The 25,019-nt window shown below is 30.0% G+C and overlaps 1 protein-coding gene across 2 annotated transcripts in view; it reads right to left on the bottom strand.

Moving 5' to 3' along the window:
- Window positions 1-25,019, bottom strand: part of LOC107445427 (zinc finger protein 488) — a 114,105-nt gene that overhangs the window by 73,142 nt on the left and 15,944 nt on the right. For both annotated transcript variants that reach the window (XM_071178836.1, XM_071178835.1), the window contains one exon: window positions 10,874-11,063. The gene's annotated coding sequence lies outside the window, so the exon portion shown is untranslated. The remainder of the gene's footprint in view (window positions 1-10,873; window positions 11,064-25,019) is intronic.

Below are 25,019 nucleotides of genomic sequence, written 5' to 3'. Positions count from 1 at the left end.
TTAAACTTTCAAATATGAAGGGAAAGTTCGTATAAAGAACGGGAAATTTTTTCAGTGTAATAAAGTGATTATCCGAGACATAAAATGTTTTGTTTTTAATTTAATTGTTTGTTTAGTAAAGTGATTATCCGAGACATAAAATTGTTTGTTTTTAATTTAATTGTTTGTTTAGTAAAGTGATTATCCGAGATACAAAATGTTTCTTTTTAAAAATCCTTCTCATCATTCGAACAAACTCTCCACTGCATATTTTCTCATAAATATTAAGTGAAATAAATTTTATTTATTTCGCTAAAAAGTAATAATAATTATTTTATGAATTTATCACTTCTTAATCAAGCAACAGTAGAAAATAAATAGTCTTTTTTAGAACTTTTTTCAGTTTTGACTGATTATTTTCCGATTTGTTTATTATTTCCCACTCAAAACAAACTTTGCTCTTGTTTTCAATTCAGTATGCCCAAATCATAAGAATAGAGTAATCAGTCGATTGCTTGCCACCGCATATCTTTTATATCACACATCGTTTCAGTTATCGTTTCTATTGGTATCGGCTGCACAGAGATTATCGAACAGCACAAAATAGCCATTGTCCAAGAAAACCAGAGTTGAAAACATGACCATCATCGAGTGACTTGATGTATATAATAGATCTGGCTATCTGTTCTGCCAGTAGAGGTTCTTTTTTTTACTGATAGCTTCCGCATTTCTATTCTTTGGCGTCCATTTGACCTCAATCGCCGCCACTTTTACCGGATTCTATCTAGATTTGTAAGTTCTGGTTTTTGTGGTCATTTGCCTGTGCATTTTTTCAAAGAAGTGTTGTAGTAGGGAACGTTTACATATTGAGTTTTGTAATATCAATATGCCGGGCTCATTCAGACGTGAGATGACCGAGAAATGAGAAGATTTAATAAACGAACTTATTTTCCGTATAAATCATAGTTGGGAATTAATTGTCGCATGTATGATTCAATTTAGTTATCAAGCCCATCTTCTTAGTCCTCTGGTAATTAGACAATAAAATAGTTTTTTTTTCATATGGACATTTTATAACATTTGAATTCAGATTTCAAAGAAATTAAAGGCTATCTGATCATATAAAATATGGTCTATATAGAGTTAGTAAATTTTTTCTGATCTGATTGAACTCAAACGAGTGATTAGTATCAGGTAAAATAAGTAATCTTTATTTAGAGCCTGCTCTCAGGAGACGCTGTCGGTTTAGGTGTCACACCCACCTCTGGTTGGAGAGCGGGAGGTAGTGAATACGATCCTGGCAACTGACAAAACAACCAGCCTTTGAAAGCAGCAAGATGCAAGGTAAATCTGTCGTGTCTAAAAGTCCTCTCGTTGGTTGTAATGTGGAAGTTTGGAGCGAAGCGTACCACCTCAGGCACTGTCCACGTCACCTGAATAGGGTCAGAATTGTGTGACATTCTACCAACCATTGCCGAAAAAATGGAGCTAGGTTCTTAGCCATGATTGGGTGATGTGTGTGCTTGCATGTACCTGGTGCGACTTTAGTCCTGATTTTTCTTTTCTTTTTTGTTTCTATTTTCTTTCTAAGTGGGAATAAAAATTAATATAAGAGATTACATGCCCATTTAGCAATCAATGATTCTATTATTTCGGTGAACGTATACATAAATTTATTATTTAATATAAAACGTACCAAAACGTCTAAAGAGAAGAGATGGCGCAGTGGTTAAGGCACTAAACAGTCATGGTAAAGGACCGGAGTTCAATCTCCGGTGACGACTTGAATACCACTCAGTCTCAGATCTATATGTTCTAACAGGTAGGAAAATTATAAATGGCTGATACTCATTGCTGACCGCATTTAGAAGATCATGGAGTTGGTCACGAAATTTAATTTCAGTGAAGAAGACTCACAATGGGCAGTCACGGCATGGTTTTATTTTTTTAATCGAATATTGCTCGAAACTTATTATTTTGTCAAATAAAATATGAGAGCATGTGTTGGATGTCGTACAATGCGAAGTATAATAAAATAGCATAGAGGTCTATTAAGAGGTTTCTAAAGAGAAAAATAGACTTATCAGAGTTATCTATACATTTACATGTATGTAATTAACTCAACATTTACTTAATAATGTTTTGCAATGCAACTCAATGTATAACCTGCACGAAGTTAATTATGGTCTGTTAATATGTCAAGAAGCATATAAACAGTATTGACGTTATTCGTTTTGGAATCATTAAGCCACTACTTTTTAAAAATTAGCATTCCATACGGAGAAAAGGCGTTGCCTATTAAAACGGCTATCGATTGTTGACTTTATCTTAAAAATAGGAAAGGATAGAAGCTTTTATTAACTAAAAATAACTCTATGCTTCTTTAAATAAAAGTTTTGAAGGTATATATTCAATGATAGAAGATTTTGGTTATGTTGATTAAGGGTTAACTAAAGTTTGCTTAAAGGCTATTTTATTCTTATTACAGTTTACCATAAAAAATATGCTTTCAAACAAAAGCGTGCTTCAAATGGAAAATTCAATTATTGCAATACTATACAAAATGGATCCTAGCATCTCCAAACTTTTTCATTTTTGACGGAATTATTTCTCCGAGCGAAAATTTCGTCAAAGGGACGATATGAATATCGTCACTTCTTCGACTAAATGAATTTCCTTAAAATTTAAACAAATATTTCGTCATTATATTTTTTTTTCGAAAATAAACAAATAATTCGCAGTGCCTAATTTATCTAACTATCTAACTTTCCTAATAATCACTTTTACGTGGTCACCATATGGGGGCCACAACGCAACAAGGACAGAAAGATAAATTACGCGCATGCCGGCACGGAATTCAAACCCCGGATCTTCTCTGTATGAAGCCAACTTCTTGACTACCATACAGTCCGGTCAGCTTAATCCGTCGCTTTTTTTCGATTGCCTAGCCATTATTCTAGTTTTGTCATTCTAGTTGAGAGTTCACGTTGCGTCACAAATCACATGATTTCTTGATGAAATGATTCTCTTAGTTAAGGAAATGCAGCTCAAGAATTGCTGAATCATCATAAATGAGAGTTTTATTTCTAAGAGTGAATGCAATTAATACATACACAATGAACATCTTTTATTCGTTAGTTTCTGAAATGCTGACGAAGAATTTTGTAATTGTTAAGTCCCAACGCATATTGACGTAGAACCTAATTGCTTTTACGGCAAATTATCCTGATAATTTTATATCTTATTATGGAAGAAATCTTTTAGCAGTGGAGAGGCTTGCCTAAATTTATCAGTATTGCTTGACATTAAAAAAAGAAAATACAGAAAAATTCATGGTTTGAAAGTTAAGTACTGTTATTTCATAAACAAACGTTCCAATTTCTTCAGTTTGAAAAGAGAAAATTTCAGAACATTCCCTTAAGGTTCTAATGACTCTAGAAAACATACAATGGTCAAGGGGAAGAGAATGAAAAACGGAGATTTCGAGCGTGTGGGTGAAAACGGATAGAAAGATTAGAGACCAACTCTCTAATATGCTTCGATTCAAAGAAATGAGAGGACAATGACAATTTCAGGCTTGAATCCCAATCTATCGCTCTCTTCAACCACCCTCTTCCTTTCATGCATTTGGTCCATTTCATCGCTCAAAACTGAAAATAAAAAATAAAATAAAGAAGAAAAAATCCACAGAGAAAAATGGAATCCGATCTACTACTATTGAGTTCTTTTTATTTTTTCCGTTACAGTTCTGAAAATAGAAAAATAACGCTAAAAAAAGAGGAACTGAAAATTCCAAAAAGACTCGATCCACTCGAACAAAGGGACACATTCTTCAAACGGCTTAACGCGAATATCAGTGAAAGAGCCAATCGTTTTCCAGTTTTTTTTCCTCCAGACTCTATATATTTAATAAAAATGATAAGTAAAAAAAAATGGGAAAAGTGCTCTTCGATTTAGTTTGGAACAAAAAGTATTTGATGTTCATATCGTGTATTTGAAATGAAAAAAAGGAGCATTACTTATGTCTTTTCAATAATAGGAATGTTCTAAAACACAAAAGATATTCTTTTGTGCATCGAATGAATAGTTTTGAAATCAGACTATGATTCAAATAGTTTTTTTCTTTCTTTAAAATAAAAGGAGTAAAATATTTTTTCCATGAGAAAATATGTAATTTAGGTGGATAATGAATTCTTACAAGATGCTAAAGCAAATTTATTTCATGAGAATTCCTTCTAAGATGATTTTTACAGTATTTCAAAAATATGGTATTTAATTCAGTTAGGAAAGTTTTACTTAGTATTCTAATGAAAGTTTATTTTTTTCTCTAATAGTTTTTAATGAAGTATAGTTTTAGTTCAATTAGTAAAATATTATATAAATCCACATTTTAAACTTGTGCGAATGTATTTTATGAATTTTTATTCATGAATTTCCCATTCCATGTGGCATATAAAACCATTTACACATATTATGAAATATTGAATTACAACTGTTTTATTAGCACGCACATAGCAAAATAAATACATTATTATTTAGTTTAAAACGCCTTTATATTTATTTAAAATTACAATCTCAAATATTTTGCTTCATTTTATTTATTTCATTTTATTTAATTTTATAACCAGCAATGAACAGCCAAACCAATTCTGAGTTTACGACAATCAGTGTTCAACTTCATAGCCTTGAAATTTGAACCCAACCCAGAATACAAATGAACTCCTGGATCAAACATTGGGAGAAATTTGCCTATTGAAAGGACATTTTGATTAAACTTACCCCCATTTGCGTTACAAGGAAAGAGAAACCACAAAAATCTCACACGGTTAGCCTTGCGGCAAGGGGACTCTAACCCATGAACTGCCTACCACTGAGAATAATTTACGTCAGCACTGTGGTCGGTGCAAGTTATTCATTAATTTATTTATTTTATACATTTATATATTTATTTATTTACTTTTAGCCGATTTTAGAAGTGAAAGTGGTAATTATAAAAAGATAAAAAGGCAACTAACACACTGTTACTAAATTAAATGAAGTGAACATTTGGAAGACTTAACGGAGTTTAAACAGAGGTTCGCGCTTCATTATATACATTTATTAAGACATAACTGGGACATTTTGAAGAATAATCTTTCCTTTTAAAATGTTTGTGCAAGTATTGGTTATGGACAACTGGATGTTATAAGAGTATTTATTTTTATTTAATGTATTATTTAACCATCACGAGATGAACTCTTTTAATGATGTCAATGAGAACACAGTAAGAAATGGCTTCTCTAATCTCACGAAACTTTCTTTGTTCTTGACGTAACCATTTCCTGGTATATATTCCAAGCGAACATTTTGCCAAATTGATGAAATAACTATCCTCACTTCTTCGATAAAATGCATTTGATGCCAAGTTAACTCATAAAAGTTTGATCATCATTATTCAACGATATTTAACTAGGAAATCGTTAGTTCAAATGTTTTACTACAATTCCATATTCAATTATAAAATAATGGCCAATTCAATTACAAAAAATTATAAGAAAATCCCTAATATATTTATTGTGGTTGAACTATAATAACATGCAAATTTTCTACCGAATTAAGGTACCCACTAAGAAAAAAGATATGGTCAAAACTACCAGAATATGGCAAAATTAGTCAGGTTTTTGGTTCTGTGAAAACACCAAAAAGCACGATAATTTTTACCGAAGCGCTATGGTCATAATTTTAGTAAAATTAACAATAAAACGTGGTTTATAATTAGTGATAAAATTTAGTAATTGTTGTAGAATTTTTTAAATCATGATACCTTAGATAATAAAGCACGATATTAAAACCATTTATCGAAAACTGTATTTCATGACTGTATTTCGTCGCTTCAAAAACTGTATGAATGGAAATCTGTATTTATTTATGTAGCTGTATCATTGAGCTGTATTTCGCTTTGAAATACAATTTCTGAGCATTTCTGAGCAAGTTAAACCTTCGAAAGTTTAAAAAACGATAAAAGTTCACGAAAATACAGATTCAATGTAACAGAGTTTTAATGTGACAGCAGGTTCATTTAATGACATGCTTCGTCGTGTTTTAAAAGTTCTAACAGCGAAAACAATTTTAACTCCTGCCTTTAATCAGTGTACAATTCACCATTTTCCTGAGCCAATTCAAAATATATCCTAAGCAAATCTACCCGTATTTTCTACTGCGTTGTAAAATTTATCAAAATGGTGCACCGCAAAACGGGACAGATGCTTTTATCTTTGAGTCATTAAGCTTTTTGAAATGTGTAAAAGGGAAAAACCTCCCGCGTACCGATATATACGCCTCATTAAGTAACGAGGTTTTTCATAGGGTGTTTGTAAGATTCTGTTTTTTAATAGAATTTTTCAACTCTGTTGAAGTTGTGATAAAAATGAAATGGAAACTCTGACTAGAATTGTATGATATCCATAGCACAAAGGGATGGAAACTTGATTTATTAGCTTTGGTATGATAGATCGTTTTATTTTAAAATGATGTCACTATAGACATAAGTTCTCCAGGTTTCTTGTATAAGGTTTTCAAAGCTATTTTCTGAAGTAAATTGACGTTTTTTCGGCATGGGTATCGGGCTAAAGTACTAGAAATCATATGGAATTCAAAAGTTAATTAAGAATAAGCACGAAAAAAATTTCCTGTTGAAATTACAGTACAGTAGGGTTACTGAATTTCTGGGGGAAAAAACCATATTTCAGATTAATAAAGTCAAAATATACGGTATGTAAATTTACGATATTTATTTGCTGATTTTTCCGTTCATATAAAAATTATTCCCAAAATTTTAATTCCGGTTTACAAAATTATAATTCTTAATACCACACACTTAGAACATATTCATTTCACAACATATTCGTTTTTCATAAATTCCAACTAATTGTTGAGTATTGTTTCCGAAAATTATTTTTGTGTAGTTCGATCCATATTCCACTTTCTAACAGTATTATCAGAAATATTTTTGAAAACACAGTTTGATGCTAATGACTTTGGAATTCTACTTTTCGAAAATATGTATGTTCGAAACTACTAGAATATGGTAAAATTGACCGTGCTTCTGGCTCTTTGGAAACACCAAAAAGCTCGGTAGTTCTTACCGAAGAGCTTCTGTCAGGATTTTGGTAAAATTAGCAATAAAATATAGTTTTACGGTATATGATAAAATTTAGCAGATGTTGCAAAATTTGGTAATTTTACCATGATACTTCAGTACATGGCATAAAAATTATTTATTCTATTAAATTTACTTTCAGTTTTGCATTTTTACTAAATGTGTGTTAATAAGAACTGTAATTTTGAGCACCAGAATTTCCGGCTAACCGTTAACATACGAACAGAAAAAGTTTACTATATAAATGGTTTAAATACAGCATATTTTGGGTTTATTAACAGAATCATTTTTTTTTACCAGAAATGTCATTATCATACAGTACGGTAATTTTACCGGAATTTTTTTCTTTCTCTAGGCCCATAACTGTTTTAATAATTATGTATGGCATTTGCACTAAAAATGACCGCAATGTCAAAAAGATTAGTATTAATTAATTATGTTTTATTAATTTACTTATTTTATTTCCCACGGTTGAAACCAACATTAATGTAAATATTGCAGAACCCATTTACCATCATTTTTGCTTATCTACTATATTTTCCATAGCACTACATTGAATGTAAGCACGATGTAATGTAATTGCTTATCTCCTAAAAATTCTTATTGCTATAAGCATTAAATTCATGACAATAAGTTAAGAAGAGGCAATCTAGTTGCATCATAGCTATTTTATCACTGTGTTGCTGTCGTTGTCATCCAGACGTTTGTATTGGTAACACCCGTTTGCTGTTTACTGGAATTAACTTTGACCTCAAGCAAAAGAAAACAACTGTTTCAATGAGCAGGGCATTGACCTTAAGCATATAAATTAATTGAAAACTCAGAGATTGCCGGATTGTTTACACGTTTTTACATAAATCGTCCTTTTATAATTAAATTACAAACAAAATATTTAGAGTTATTATTGGATATTTAACTAAAGTTCTAATAACCTGGTTTTACTTTAACGAATTAAAGCGCACATATTAACTGAATATTATCTAATCTAAGCACCTTTTTCTTAATATTTACATTAATTCTTAGTGTCCCTTTTTAGGGACATATTTGTTTCAGCTCGTAGTAATTATTTTTAGGAATAATATTTAAAAATAAGTTAATTTTTGAATACTTAATTTTTGGACATTTCATCAATAAATCCACGTATAAAGTAGGTTGATAGTATAAAGTAGTATAAAGTAGATTTTAATAAAGGTTGCCATCCTTTTATTAAGCTCAAATCCGATTTTAAAGTAGTTTTATCAATATTCATAAGAATATAGTAAATTTGTTTGCTTATTAATTAATTATTTTGTTTACGATTTCTAAACAGGCTAAGTATATAAAGTATTGAAAATGTTGTTTTTCTTGGATTTTCCCGTGGCATTTGGCTTTTATATTTTTATTCTAATTTTAAGAAATTTATTCCCAAAAAGCAAAAATTTCGTCTTTAATTTGATTTGTTAATGGTTAATGTATATTTGCATTACCATTATGGTTAAATTTCTGATGTAATTTTTACTTTCATAAACATAGCAGAAAATTTTTTGGAAAAATTTATTAATTATTTTTAAGACTTTCAACCTAAAAAAAAGTATTATTTATTCCTATAAATTTTATTAATAATTATTTTTTTGAAAACTGCGCCTCGGACTTGAAGAGTTAATGCTTAATGTATATTTGCTTTACTATTGAAGTCAAATTTTCGATAGTGGTTTTATAGATTAATTTAATTTAAAGTAATTTAGAGTAATTTTTTGTTGTTGTTTTTTTATTTATTAAACTACGAAGTTTAAAATTCTTAAAGATGTAAAAACATAGATGAAAATAAAGGGAACATTATAATGCAGCATTCATTATTTAATTTTTAAATATATTTTTTATTAAAATTTAAATAAAATAAATTTAGTTTCTCAGTAGTTTTTCAGTAGTTTTTCTTTAGATAATTTAACATTTTCTTTTTTCTTAACCAATTGTGCTTCGTGAGATGAATCAAATATTCCTACCCAATACATATTAAGTTTTTATTTATTTTTTTCATGAACTGCTTAAACGGTTTTCAAAAACTTTCGAACTCTAACGCAAGAAGAATCAAATTATAAGCAAGAAAGACAGAGCATGTATAAAAGTCATTGCTTACAACACAAAATAAAATTTTGAAAAAGCGAAGTTTATTACCGTCATCAGGACTACTTATGCCTCTTTTCGATTTAAGGCACCTATCGATAAAAAATTTTAGAATAGTAATGCGATGATTTCAAATTATATTTATAATCTTGCCGTGAAGAATTATTTGGACATTATAACAGACGAATAATTTAAATATTTCGAAAGTTATTAAATTTTTTAGAAATCACCAATGTTGGAGACATTTTTCCACCTAGATGAAAATTATCAAAATCACTGCCTCATTCTCAGTTTTTGAATATTTTTATGAGTTCAGGCAATGCAGCATTAGAGTAAGTTTTTAATTATTAAAAAATTGGACCATAAACGCCTTTCCCATATTGACGTTTCACCATTTTCCAAATATGCGTAGACTGTGCTTTGCTTTAGATAAGTTAAACTTGACCAAGAGCAGTGCTTGATTTATCATAAGGCCTGAGAGGCCCAGGTCCAGACCCCCCCCTCTTCTTGGGGCCTTTTAAATGCTACAAATGATTTCTTTTTGTGTTTTACCTTAAGAATTGTCAATTAGAATTATAAATCGTAATTTACTTTTGTTGTAAACAATTTTATAACACTTCATAATTAAACAATAGGTAAACTGTAGGTAAATTTCATTTAAAGTAACGAACAGGGGCCCCTGACAGTTTTGTGCCTAGGGCCCCTAACCTAATTGCTAGTTCAGGCCCCGCCTAACAGTCATTGGTAATAGTTGCAAGCTCACAGCAGTTTAAAAATGACATAATATTCGCAAAAGAGCATCATTTCATATTACAACAGAACCTTCGAAAAACATTCTTAAGCCCTTTATTGATAAAAAATAAGTGTTTAAAAAGTAATTTTGACATTTTCATTCAGAGAAGTTTAAGTATAACGTAAAATCAAAAAGCCTAATACGTCGTGCTAGTCCCTGTAAGCAAAGTATTGATATATTTTTACACTAAAATTATCCTTTTTTTCACTTCTGCTTCTTTACCGCGACAAATATCTATCTACCATGAATATATGAAGCGTAGCATGTGTAAGCAGCTTGAGAAAAGGCAGCTTGAAAAGTGTAAGATCGAGTGAAAAAAGCCAGCTGCCCTTTTCTGATGTCAGGATTAGTGAGGAAGAGGAGAACAAAATCCGCTTTTAGACATTTTCAGAAGAGAAGGCGACAGAAGCACGCCAAAAAGGAAGGCTTATCGCTTAACAAATATTCAAATCATATTTTAAAACCTATTTTATGGACATATACTGTTAAAAATGCCGAAACACGTTGTACCAAAAATTGGTCTTCATTTGCTGGCTACATGAAATAGAGCTCAATTTTACCATATTTTGGTATTTTCCTTAGCTTCAAATATCAGTAAAAGGTTGCACCAATAGTAGGTGTTTTTTGAAGAAACAAAACACAAATTTTCTCTTATAAAAGCAGAAAAAGGTTGCACCTATATTAGGTATTTTTAAAGCGCTCAAATGCAGACCAAGGTTGAGATTTAACGTAACAAAACTATTTTTAGTAAGTAGGTTATTTTATGACATACCTCGAACCATTTTATACCACCAACTAAATTTAAAAAGGCAGCATAAAAGAAATGAACTTTAATTAATGCAAATAAGACATTTACATACCTGAATAAGTTGATACTTGAAACAACATGCATTAATCTCCCCGATACACTGAGCTGTGAGGAAAACATGGCGTTGTAAACTAATATCGTTCAGTTTAGAGTCATCGTCATCATCAAAGTTTTGTGTCTTTTACCAAATTTTGGTGCCGTTGGTAGTATTTCTTGATCAAACATCATAATTTATGGTGTAACTAAAATAAAATGATTTTTCATTACTTTGGGATAAGGAGAAACTTAGCACTAAATTCCGGTTAAAGATATACCGAGTGTTTCATAGACTATTTTAAATTGAATTTTACCCAATTAATAATCCAAATGCATTTTAATAGTTCTTCTAGATTAAAAAGTGACGCCACCGCTGTTGCTTTTGAGTGTTCAACTTTTCGTTATATTTTGTTTTGAGAAGCAAACACAAAGAAGTTTAAGATTATGAAGGTGCGTAGAAAAATGTACAAGAATTACGATGAAATAAATAAATTTAACATTCGCATATTAGTACGATAATTATTGCTATTAAATTTGTTGCAACTATAGAATAGTAATTTCACTTGCTAACAAGGCCATTTTTTATTCATAAACTTTTTCATTATTTCGCATGATTACACGATTTTTTTCAAAAAAATCTAATTTATTTGAAAATTATTGCAATTTTTAAGTGTTTTTTTTTTCAAAAATATTTTCTTACTTCTTCTACTTCAGATAATGACTATTTATTCATTATTGCAGCAAAATTTCTTTCTCTTGAAATTTTTATTTTAAAGGTCTGTGCTTAAGTTTCTATCGACAGTAACAAAAAGGTAGAAGAAAGAAAGTGAAAAATTAATGGAAAAGAGTATGTAGAAGAATTAGTAATTCTTAGAGAGTAGAGAAAGGTAGATATTTTCAATGACGAATAAGTAGCAATTAAGGAAACCGGTGTGCGGAGCCAGTAATAAATAAAGCTTCCAAGCTCTTTTAAAATGCTTCTTTTTCTATGTAGTTGTAAAAGAATAAATGCCAAATTAAAATATAAATTTCGCTTTTCGACAAAATATTCTTAAAAAAATGTTAGACCGAAGAAAAATTCCTTTTTAACATTTTTTTTTTACCAAAAATTGCTTAACGAATACAATGAGATACTATTAAACTTCTTTAAAATATCGAGATTTGTACGATATATTTTTAACTCTCCTAAGCATTGTTGCAATTAGAAGTATGAAGTTATAAATATTATACCAAAATAAAATTAGGTCGAATAATTTATAGCGCGATGAAAAATCTATCAATTTTTAAGCAAGGAAAAAATGAATTTATTTTAAACATTACCTGGTATTAAATTAAATTTTAAGAACAACAAACTTATCACTATTAGTAACAAAAATAATAAATGTAAAAAAATTAAATAAAATTTAGTACGCAGTTCACACCATGGGCATCATAAATTTAGAGAATTCTTTTTTTTTCTTCATTTATTTCATTTTAAATCATGGATTGAAACTTGAAAAAAAGTTGTAGTTTTAAAAAAAATCTTTAATTTTTCAAGACTTAAACATTTTGATCTTTTATTTACATCATTTCATAATCACTTAATGATATATTTTCCTGGTAAAAATATGTGTCATCTACCTATTATATCAACACATTTGAATAAAAGAAAAATAGCGCCAAAACTAAGCCATTGAGTGCAGCCAAAATAGATTTAGTGGGCGCAAGGGGAAAGTTTGAAAAAAATGAAGATGAACAACCCTTGGCGAGAGAGAAGGATGGAAGTTCATGGTCGGCTGGTCTCGCATTGCTTACGGATTCATACGAGTAGCGAGAGATATTTATTGAGTTGTTCATTCTCCCTTCTCTTCTCAACACAGATTTAGATCCCTCACAGAAATAATGAAATAAGTCAGCGAAAAATTAAGACTTATAAAACTTAATTTTTCATTCAAAAGTTGGTACAGATTTTATTTTAGCCTTTATTAAATTTAATTTATTACAGTTTTCTTGTATTTGCACTGCATTGAATTATGAGATGTTTTATTTATTTATTTATGAGCAGTTTTTAATTTTATTGAGATATTCATTTAATAATTAAGCTCTAAGCTGATGTATTATTTAATATTCCAGTTAATTTAGCAATTAATTCATCATGCAAATCAGTAGTATAAATCATCAATATATTGCCATAAATTCATCATTTTACGGTAGCGCTGTGGCAAGACCTCCTAGAAAAGAGAAGGCCTTAGCACGGGTTACCATAAACAAGAAATTGGATCCTTTAGTAGTCCAAACGTAATGGCATCTTTCGTATTTTCCACCACTGCGCTACTTAGTAGTCCAAGCGTAGTGACATCTTTCTTCTTTTTCATCGACTGCGCAGTTTATGTTCGTCGCGTCGGACTACTAAATTGATCCGTGCTGAGGCCTTCGTTCTTCTAGGAGGTGTTGGCTGAGGTAGGTGCGAGCCAGGAGCATAATTCGTATCAACCAGACACCACTGGGATTCGAATCTGGTTCACTTTATTGGGAGGCGAAAGCTCTACCCCCTGAGCTACAGCTGCTCGATTGGATGGGTTTGGTGACCAAATTGACCAACCAGCCCTGGTTCCAGATATGAATCCTATCGATAATCTGTTGAATGAGTTGGACAGCCGAATAAAGGGGTGAAACACCTGTCTAAAATTGGTGAAGTAACTTGTTTTATCATATCAAAGTGAAAACAAACACGACTAGCTATTATGCGCGGACTGTCATTGTTTGATAACTATTTGATAACTGAGACATTTCGTGTCATGTCTTGAAGATCTTTAGATTGTGGGGGTTCAACAAACTGTAGTCTATGAATACATTTCATTTTCTCCCTCAATAACAGTTATCAAAATACTTATAGATAGATAATACAAATAAAAATGCTAGAATTTTAATACAAGCAAAACGAAATCTGAAGATACGCATGTATAGTCTCTTGATGCCGTTTCTTCGAAATTATTCTTCGAAATGTCTCAGTTACGTCTTCAAAAATGTATAGAGTGCCGTTTTCGCTAAAACGCGCATCTTTAGATTTCGTTTTGGTAGTATTTAAATTCTCCCATTTTTTTATATAGTTTAATTAAGACAATTTTGGTTTTAGCTGTTTTTTAATGATTTTCCATTTTGACTCATTGGTTTTAAATTAAATTTTGTTTTTAATTTTTACTTAATTCTATTTTCATAATTTAATATAGATAGATAACGTAATTTTTCAGCTTAATTTCGGACATTCAATACAGTATTAAATAATTTAATGCACTGTTTAAGACGATTACAAGTAAATATTTAACACTTTTTATTTGGGAATTAAAGAGTAAAAGCATTAGAAAATAGGCGTCATTGGTTATTTCAACGATTATATTCTGAACTGTGAAATATTTTTAAAAAATGTAATATTAAAATATTATGTTTTATTTCATAATGAAAAGAGCATAAGAGAGACGTCCTAAAATAAATATTTATTTGCAATTCTCTTTCATTAAGTCAAGTAGATTTTTTGGGGGATTCGATAAAATCCGCTACATTTTTTTACACAGTTTGTAACAACATTATTATTGATACTTTAAGATACTATTGATACTATTATTCTCAAACAATTTCATTACTTGGAAAATCATATTCTATGCTTTTATGTACTCACAAGCTTTTTTAAATAATTGTGAACTTTATGTTATACCATATTATTCTGAACTTATAGTGATTTGCATGAAAATGTTTGTGGTCAAGTTAATGTCAATATCATGATCTGCAAACTGTTAATCATTGCGAGAAAAAAATTTATTTGGCAAACTATCAATCTGTATGAAATAATTAAAAAAGCTAAAAGAAATAACATGTTAAGTAATATTTAAAAAGAAACATTTTTGACATTCTTATTGCTATGGTTAGCAATAAACTTAAAAGTGTTGAATTCTTCTTCAAGCTTTTGAATAATAAAAATAAAAGCCTCATGTTCTGTTTATGCGTTGAAGTTGGGTTTCTTCTGCTTCTAATGTTCTAAAATGCTACTTGCCATATTTTAAAATTAGCAAATTAATATTTTATTAGTACAGATTTAAACCACTTTTAATATGAATAATGCTCAATAAAATATCCTTAAGAGATTAATGAAACAAATTTAAAAAGCAACTTTGTGTTTTTGTTCAATATAGAATGCAAGGCCTTTAAATTAAATAAATGAAGGAAATTCCTTTTTGTGCCTATTTGGAGTGCTGTTTGTTCATAAAAGACGAAAATCAGAAAGTGCACCAGTTTTCAAACATTTTAGAAATGATTTGTACGAACGAGAAAATGAGGTTAACTCATCTTTTATAACAAGAAAGGTTGGTTTGCTACTCAAATAGAACCTTCATAAATTATGTTGTTACTATTGTAAGTTATTTTCCCTTCTTCCGAAGCAATGCATTTATTATTAACCATTAAACAACCTTAAACAATAGATATATGGTGAATAAAGCAAAACCGCGTGAATATAGCACAAAAAAGTATAGAAATAAACGTACTGTAGTTCAAACAAGAACATTCTTCAGTGTTTAAACATAAAATAACGGAAAAGAAGTAACCAGAAAACCAACAGCTGGGTGCTTGAGCCAATAAGGGAAAAGAAACAATTTTGTACAAAGCATTAAAAGTAGGGAAAAAACAAGATACAAGATTTAAAAACAAAATTGTAGCAGATTTTCCTAACATTGGGAAACGATGGAAAACTAGAAATATCTTGAACTAAATTATGGAATTTTTCAAAATAGGGAATGATTCCCGCAAATCAAGATCGATACATGAAGTGCATTTCTAAATAATTTTTGCAGATGAAAACTCAAACCATTAATAGGAATTCAAACTATGTTGGGCATAACATAAAGTATTCTCTATCTTCATATGGATGGATATACTGTTTTAGCCCTAACTTCATGAAGCAATTTTAATGAAAAGCCGTGGTGCTTAGAAGATAGAGCACTCGCTTTCAATGAACTGATCCAGATTCGAAACCCAGAGAGGTACGAATTATCCTAGCTCTCACCGACCATAGTTCTGACGTAAAATATCCTCAGCGGTAGAAGAATCATGAGTTAAATTTCCCCTGTCGTCAGACTAACGTGGGAGGATTTCGTGGTCTTCCTCTCCGTGTAAGAAAGTGTGTATTAGTTTCATAAAGAAGACCTATACGAATGTTAGTTTGTCTCTATGCTTGATCCAGTTGACTGTAGGATTGGGTTCAAAATTACAAGGCTACGAAGTTGACCATTGATAGTCGCAAACCCAAAAATGGGTTGACAGTTCAACACAAGTTAGTGAAATAATGAATAAAAAAATTATAATTTTGAGATTTTTTTAACTAACTTTTAAGATTCAAATCTTAAATCACTTTCCCTCCCATCGTCTGAACTGATCGGTGGGCATGTTATTTCTCTTCCCTCCCCCTTCTTGTGCGCTTTACACATGTCATTTTACATGCAGTTCGCATTAGAGTATAAGATGCTGTGTTTCATCCTGTTTCCTTATTGATCGTGAATAAATGTTTCCGAAATTAAGAAGCGCCCTTCAATGTTCACCCTGGCGTGGAGATACACTTTCCGCAAGTTTTGATCTTTGGCGGAGAATTTCCGGGTATTTTAAAAGAGCTTCCACCTCCCCATCATCTCCCATTTTTCCCGATCCATGGGATTTTCTGGAATACGATGAGCGGATTCCGGCATGGAGAGGGAATATCAACACAATGTATGAGTTGTTCACGTTGGGAGGAAAAAAAACCCAATCCGCATCTCTTCACAGATGAATATTTAATTTTAATTCCATGTGGTTGAAGAACTTTGTTTCTAATGGGGGAAAAAATAAAGAGAAAATCAATATGTGTGTGAAAGTAAGTGGTTTCTGCTAGAATCCAATTGAGGAAAGATTAAAAACTGTGAGGAAAATAAATCTTTTTGAACAATTAAAGCTCTTAATTTGCGTTTGGCTGAGATTGATTTCTGGGAAAATTCGTCATCTGCATGTTTAACAGTTTAAAAGATATGGAAAAATTTGTTAGTTTAAGAAATTTGCTACATATTTTGTTACAAATTGTTCTCCAACTAAAGTGATAGTATGGTTTTGAGAAGAAAGCATTTTCTTTATCTACTACGAACAATAAAACACGTTGTAAGTGGTAACTCTTTATGCAATATTTTGTTGTATAGTTTAAAGAGAAACCCAGGAGAGAAAAATAGGACACAGTAAACCTCTGAGTACAATGTATCACTCCAAAAATAAGCATTTATTTAAATTCATATCTCAAATTTCCATGCTCTCAGTTATAAAGTAATAATAGTACTGTATAATGTACATTTTTAAATTAAAAATTGTATGACTATGAGGAATTAAGCCATATGGAAAAGAATTTATGTTTTTTAACTGCTTGAAATTTCGCTTAATTCTAGGGAAAAAAAACACGTGGATAAATAAATAAAACCAAATGATAATTTTGCTGTAAACATATACGGAGAAAACAGTTCAAGGCAAAATTACCCTACTTTATGTGTAAAAATAAAAAAAGCACCATAATTCTGGCTGTTAAACCAAAAATGTATGTAAATCATTAATTTAGTCATTTTTCCTTTCCTTGTGGTAATGGTTTACAAAAAATTCTGGTTTTTAAAATTACAGTTCTTATTGCCACAGATTTAGTAAAAATATGAAACTGAAAATAAATTCAACCATATTAATTACTTTTATACCATGCTCTTAAATATCGCGATAAAATTACCAAAATGATATTACCAGAAAATTACCAGAATGATCATTCATTCTATCATTTCTTAGTAGTTTTACCCTTTGCATTCCTATACCTTCCACTAAATAGAATAGTAATAATCTCTATTACTTCTATTGCTTCACTTCTATTGTTTATTTAAAATGGAGGTTTAAATAAATGTCTAACAATCGAATCATATTCTCCCTTATTCTGATAATTTTCCTTTCATCAAATTTCTTGTACGTTTCTCTACACAACTTCGCAATTTTTAAGTTTTTAAGTCTTATAATTTTTGAGCCACAAAACTAAAAGTAACATTAAGTTGAATGCCCAAAATAATGGCGGTGGCTCTTATAATTTATAAGAGATAAGACTTATAATTTATAAGCGGATTTTATAAGAGAAAGATAAAATCATTTTTAATCATTGTATCCTTGGTCCACTTTTACCAGTTTTTTAAAGTTTATATTTCTTTATTTTCCTTAAAAAGAAATAAGTAAGTTTTATAAATGGAAAAAAAATGTCCATTTAAATTGGTGATCCACTATGTCACAGTAGTTTAATGTAGTAGTTTGAAGTCTCCTGTAACGTTTATTTTATGTTTAAAAAAAACTAGAGGCACTTAGGATTGAAATTATTAAGGAATTAGTTCATTTAATGAATTTTTTCTTTAATACGTTAATGCTTGAACTACTTTTAAAACAGTTTAAAAAATTAAAAATAATTCAATATTTTGTAGTCTACAATATACAATTTCCATTAACCATTAATGATATTTTTACGTTATGATATTACAATAAGGATATTACTTTCATAGAAGTCAATAATTTTTCTCCTTCACTTTAATAAAATGTTTTCTTTTGATTTGATTAATGAAATGATAGTGAATAGATAAGAATTAAAATGAAACTTCATTCAACTACTTTTCCATTGCTTTCTAATTGAAACACTTTGACACCTTTTTAATCATTTAGATATCGTTATCAACTTATTCTTATATGTTATTATTATTTCGGGAGAATTTTTTTTCTAAGTGAATTTTTCAAGCATCATTTTAGCTGTGTTCGGTTGAAGCTTATTTCGTCACGCAATTACATTTTTTTTTGTTAGACACACAAAGAAAATAATTTTTAGATATGGTATTTAGTGTGATTGTATTTTCCCTTAATTTCATTAGTTTTGATAATAAATTTTCTAACTTCCTTTTTCAACTTTCAAAATTCATTTTATAAATGCAAGTTTGTAATTTTAAAAGTGAATTTGCAATCTATATTGAGTTTTTGACTGATAAGAACTATCTAAGAGATTGGAAAGAATTAACTTTCCTATCGCTACGTGATTTTGACTGTGACTGAATAATTAATATTGTAGAATAGATTGGTAAATCTTAACTTACACATTTTGGCACCGTATATTAAGATTATAGAAGATATTATTAAAAAGTAATTTAAATATCATGACTCAACTTTTACTGTGAATGTCTAGTTATTAATGTAGCAGAGATCGGTGAATATTAACTTACACATTTTTTAACTATAAGGGAATATGTTATTTAGATTATAGAATCGATGAAAAATAAATTATATATCACTAATCGCTTATGGCTGAGACTGAGTAATTATTATCATAGCATCATCTTACATATCTGCTCCATCTGTGACTACATCATTAGAATTACGAAAGAGAGTGGAAGAAATTAATTTTTATATTACGACGTGATTAGGTCTATGACTGAGTAATTAGTACTATGGCAAAGATTGGTAAGCCTTAACACATTGGTAAATACATTTTGGCACTATGTGTGAAAAATACATCATTCGGATTATAGAAAAGATTGTTTAAATTAACTTACATATCACGACTCGATTATTGCTGGAGTGAGTAATTATTTTTAATAGTGATTGGTGAAAGTTAACTTACAAATTTTGACTCCATATGTGGCTATGTTATCAAGATTATAAATTGAAGAAGATTATAGAACAAGATTATAGAACGAGAGATTGTTTAAAATTATAGAACATGATTATAGAACGAGAGATTGTTTAAAATTGACTTACATATCATTACTCGATTATTGCTGTGAGTGAGAAATTATTTTTAAAAGTGATTGATGAAAAGTGATTGAAAGATTGCTAAACTTTAAATTACATATTTTGGCTCCAGATGTGAATATACAAGGAAAATTATGGAAGAGATTGTTAAAAATTAACTGTATATCACGATTCAATCATTTATGTGAGCGAGTTATTACTTTAATAGTGATTGGTGATCCTTAAATTACACATCTTGACACCATATGCGTCTGTTATATGTTATAAGGATTATAAAAGAGATTGTTAAAAATTCACTAAGCACGACTCGACTGGGATTGTAAATGAGCAATTATTAATACAACAGAGATAATTGATATAATTATTAATATAACTGAACGTATACATATATTACCCATGTGTTATTCAGATTAAAGACTTGGTAAAAATTAACCTATATATCACGATTCAATTAGGGCTGGGACCGATTAATTCTTATTATTACAGAAAGAGGAAAACCTTAACTGATATATCACAGTGACATATATAGTTGTGTATTTATATTCATTAATATTGGTTAATCCAAACTTAACTATTCCAGCACCATATAAATTTACTTCTTTACAGCATCTTTCATTAACACCTTAAAAAACACATTAAAGTTTACAGAAATGCTTAAATTTAAATTAATTATAAAAATTTTAGGAGCCATTAGCTTATTTCAGTCTATTTAGCATTTGTTAATTTTAAGAGTAGTTCCGAAAATACAGATTGTTGCATCGCTAATAGTTGAAATCAAAATAAAGATTTATAAACTTAATTTTTTTTTCGCAATTGATATCTGTAATTTAAGCTCATAAGTTGAGAAAAGTTCTAGATACACAGATATTATGAAGAGAGCAATATTTTCTCCGATTTTGATATCGTTTTGTATTTTAGGTATCAGATTAAGTTCGCAAAAGAGAAGTTCAGTTTCGTTTAAACTAGCCGAAAAAATTATGTCATATTCATGGACTATTGTTTTAATAGTGTATGGCTTGTATTTGTTTGTGGCATATTATTTTTCTAAAGAAATTTCAAGAAGATCAATTGTTTATCTTTTGATGCTAGTTACAGATTTAGTATTCAGAATAATTCTTATTAAAAAATCTTCTCATTTATATCACATGCTGAAAAGCACTGTAAAATTTGAGTCATTATTTAGAAAACAAGACATTAAGCGTTTGACTCGAACCTCTGTTTTATGCATATCACTGGTGATTACATTTCAATTGCTTCAAATAATCATCTTCTACATGCAAGCGTTCATATTAAATGACTTTAACCCATTTCAAAATGTACAATACATTTCAGAAGTTACGCCTCTCTTACTACCCCTGTACCACACGATTCAGACTATAGGCCTGTCTGGATGTTTTTTTACATATTATGCATTTTTATGCAGAAATTATACTATTTTATTTGAAATCTTATATGAGCATTTAAAACAAGCTAACACTGATAAAGAGATAGAAATGTTAGCAAAATTATTCGCTTCTGTTGTATTGAATTTAAGACGAATAGATGACGTTATATCACTGCCAATGCTTGTGCATATTTGCAATTCTCTGCTATTTTTGTTTTCTGTAGAATATAAATATATAATGGATATTTCAATATCCATTCATTTTATGGCATTGGCACTGTATAAATTTTTGATTCTTATATTGGCAATTGCGTGTGCATCAGCGGTGGCTGATTATGGGGAAAAATGCCGATCTCTACTGCATTTACCACCAAAATTGCTTTTGTCTCTACAAATAAATCGCCGCACTTATTACCTTATTTCTAAAGAAAAGACGTGTTTTACTGTATGGAAAATGTTCAGAATACGCAAGTCTTTTATACTGCATTTGTTTGGCGCGTTTTTAACTTACAGTATATTAATTGCTACATTGAAAGTCAGTGAGAAGACTTCATTCTGAAAGTGTTGCTATGGAAATTATTTATTTCAATGACTTTTTACTACAGTTAATAATGAAATTTTAAATGGCCAAATTAAATTCGAATAGCTAAGCTTATAAATGTTAATATTAAATCGCCACAATTACCTCCTTATTTCTAAACAAAAGACGTGTTTTAATGTATGGAAATGCAAGTGCTTCATACTGCTTTTTTTTACGCATTTTTAACTTACAGTATATTAGTTGCTACATTGGAAGTTAGTGGGAAGACTTAATGCTGAAAGTTTAACCGTAAAAATTTCTTTATATGACTTTATCCTAAAGTTTATTATTAAATTTTATTAGAATAGCTAAGCTTATTGATATTTATTTTGTGTACGTTTATATAATACATTCTGGAAATTAGTTTTTTAACATTTATTGTGAGGTTAAAGCAAAATGAAGTCATGTATATCATAGCTTTTTCCAATGTAAAATGTCTTATATAATAGCTTAAAAGAGAACACTAGCTCACTAAGTTATCATCAAAATAAAGTCATGAAGGTGAAAACTTCGATTATTTTCAAATCCTAACTTTCTTTTTGTCAAGCACTCAGCTTACACACTAAACATTATTCTAGCTGGATTACGGTCAGTGACCAGCAAAGAGTGTTCCAGAAACTGATTGTAAGAATAGATTAATACCCGCAAAGCTATCATGAACATAAAAATACTGTCCATCCTAAACATATTTTCTCATAAAATATATGGTTACTGACTTAAATGGTTACTGATGTTCATGAAAGTTATATTCAATTTGGAACCTTGACGTTGCTTGAGGTTCAGACGACTTGTTTGTGGAATAAAAGCGTACCATGGAATGAAGCGAAATAATGCATTGAAGTACCATTCGTCAAGCAGTGAGAGAGTTGCTTATTTGTTGTCCATGGTCACCATCGCGGGGAATGCAAGAAAGATGCTCGTAAACGCTGGCTCGGTTTTAACTTGGGATCTATGTGTTCGTAGTTAGAGGCTGCAATCACCGTAGAAAAGGGGTACTCACGAAATTATTAGAAAGCTCTGTACAATAACGGCATAAGTTAAAGGTGAATTTTTCTAAATTTTCCGTTGCGATTACGATTACTGGGCTTTTCTTCCTCAAAGAATGACACTGGCCACATGAATTAACTGCCAACTTCCGAATTTTACGGAAATTTCTTAGAATGTACACTGCGTAAAGGTAAACGAACTTTCTTGGAATGACGGAAATTACTTAAAATGTTTGTAATGTCTGGCTTCTGGTTTACATCATTTTTTCTTACTTAAATCGTAAACTATTCTCATTAACCTTTTTAATTGTGTATGAATATGGTCAAATCTTTCCTACTGGATAGTTATTTGATCCACTATGAGGAGGTTTGATCTAAGGAAATTAAATTAGATAGTACTGAGATAAAATATAACTTTGTTCAGAACTATCATGTGTCCCGTATAATGCTGCCTAAACCCTGAAGCGTCCATATTTAGCTTACTAAACATGTTCATAATTATAACTTTATTTGTTTGCTTGCTGTCAACATGGTACATAATTAAAATTTATTTTAATATCATTTTAAAAGTTATTACAATTTGAAATAAATAAAGTATGCATGATGCCTATGACAGCCTGAAAAAAAAACAAAAAATTTTGCTCCGGTAAAACTAGTCTATGAAGAAAAAAAATTTTACTTGCTGAGTACCCGTTCTCTCCACAGGGTGAATAAAAATAAATAGAGGATCAATAAATCAGTACTGAGAAATATTACGAAATCATGCTCAAAGCTGAAAAGCATGCACCGATACAACTAAAGAGCTTGATGGAAGAACAAAGTAAGTGAAATTTTTAAAGGAGTAAAAGAATCAGGGAAAATAACCAAAAATGGTGACATCAGTATGAGTAGGCTTAATGTAACGGAACTAATGTAGCGGACAATGACTCTCGCAACTCAAATCCCAGCTTTAATGGACTCGTTTAGTTGGGAAGTTTTGGACCACTACTCTCTACAGCACAGACCTTGCACTGAGTGATATTCATCTTTTCTGATATTTCAAACATCATTTTGGTAAATCACTTCAACGATGAAGATGAGATAATGGCCACGACCTCTTGGTTAACGGAGCAGGCGGCAAGTTTGTATGAAGAGGGTACTCTAAATCTATGTGCAAGGTATGATATGTGTTTTAACAAACGGGGCAACTATGCTGGAGAAAAAAAAACGAGAAACGTACATAGAATCCGAAAATAAATTTGCTTCTTGAAAATTTCCTTTTGTTTGGTTTTAATTTTCTTACTTAAAAAACAACATTCGTATATGGGTGATTCTCACGAAACATGACAATTCACTGTCCCTTGCTCCATTATCTAATACTATAATACTAAAAGAGCTTTTATTTAAAAAAAAATTAATAAATAGCATTGCTGTTAGCATTTTGAAATGACTTTGCACTACCATTGACTGTTTTGTATACTTAAACAATTTAATTGAATATCAAATTGTCATTATCCTGGCATGTCCCAAACAATATTTCCAATAATAGCTAGCTTCAAAACTTCCCATACATTTTTCAAAATCTAATTTTTTTATCTTATCCTATGTAAGCATTTCTAGAATATACGCAGAGGGTATTGTTTACTAAAACTTCGTTTAAAATAATTTTTTCTGTCATTAATTTGTTTGTCCTATGAAAATCTGTCATTTTCCTGGCTACTTTTATTTAGGGATTTATAACCAAAACAGATAGCGCAGGGATCAATATCTTATGTTAATAGATTGATTAGATACCCTCCTATCTGAACATGTCTTGTTGCATAAATAAAGAACCAATTTTCTGGCTCAAAATCTATTTCAAAAAATTTTTCAAGGTGAGTAGGTTTTTATGCTGTTATTTTCATGGCTTCTTGAAATCATTAATAACAAAAACTACATAGATTTATCTGAGTTATTCTAAGAAATACTGTTGTTTTCTGCAGAATATAATCGTCTTCGGCCAAAATCTTAAATTGAAGTAAAGTGATATGCCGATATAAAATTAAAGTATAAGTATATAAAGTATAAGTATATATAAGTATATAAAGTATAAGTATATATAAGTATATAAAGTATAAGTATATAGTTCGGCATTTTATAAGTATATAAAATGGCCAATTTGTCATTATCCTGGCTGTTATTTTCCTGGTTTATGAATGCCAGGACATTGAAGTGTTACCAAAAATTCGTTTTAACTGCTAATACTGTAAAGAGGGAAAGCAAATATTATCCTAATACCAAGTTTATGAATGATTGTAAAATGCTTGGATGTAATCAAAGTTATTTATTTATTTAATGATTGATTATTATACACAATTTTATTCTGTACATACCAACAGCAAAATTTTTTTGTTTCTTTCTACAGTGGAAAAAAAGAATTAATTTAAGCAATTTATGG

The sequence above is a fragment of the Parasteatoda tepidariorum genome, chromosome 3 (genome assembly GCF_043381705.1).
Source record: "Parasteatoda tepidariorum isolate YZ-2023 chromosome 3, CAS_Ptep_4.0, whole genome shotgun sequence".
Lineage (NCBI taxonomy): Eukaryota > Metazoa > Arthropoda > Arachnida > Araneae > Theridiidae > Parasteatoda > Parasteatoda tepidariorum.
This window is presented reverse-complemented; position numbering and strand designations above follow the sequence as displayed.